General features: G+C 29.0%; 1 pseudogene; it reads right to left on the reverse strand.

The window, feature by feature from the left end:
• Positions 1–264: 264 nt before the first annotated feature.
• Positions 265–361, reverse strand: LOC138823872 (U6 spliceosomal RNA; annotated as a pseudogene).
• Positions 362–586: the final 225 nt, after the last annotated feature.

Consider the following 586-nt stretch of genomic DNA (forward strand, 5'->3'; position numbering starts at 1 on the left):
GTCCTTTCCGATTGTATTCCATATAGAAACAGTTTGATTCCTTTTTTTCTAGGTCTTAATATTATTTTTCTTTGGGATAAAATGACAATGTTGTCTAATCTGAAAAGTTTTGTAAAGTTTATGCTATGTAAACGCCTTTCTGAGGTGATTTAATACACTGATGTCAAACTAATTTTAATTATATGAATTACGTTTATTGTTAAACTTGTAATTTTGTAATCAACTTTTTAATCACTTTTTTTCATTTCTTGCATCTGAAGAATGAAAAATATGGAATACTTCTCAAATTTTCATATTATCCTTGTGCAAGTGCCATGTTAATCTCTGTATTGTAGTTTGAGTATACGTGCTGCTGAAGCATGTAGTATCCTCTAAATTTAATAGTTAATGCTGCAATCTTTATACAGGCTTATATCTATGGGTGCCTACTTGTAACAAGGAAACCTTATTGTTCCTAACAATGCTATCGATCTTATTTCCCTAAAATTCTGTGAATATTGGAAAAAATTATATTGATCAGTCGATTGCTCACATTTGCAAACTGTTTTTTGCCAATGAATATCTTAAGTCTTTTTATTTGGAATTT

The sequence above is a fragment of the Dipodomys merriami genome, unplaced genomic scaffold (genome assembly GCF_024711535.1).
Source record: "Dipodomys merriami isolate MVZ:Mamm:240054 unplaced genomic scaffold, mDipMer1.0.p SCAF_124, whole genome shotgun sequence".
Lineage (NCBI taxonomy): Eukaryota > Metazoa > Chordata > Mammalia > Rodentia > Heteromyidae > Dipodomys > Dipodomys merriami.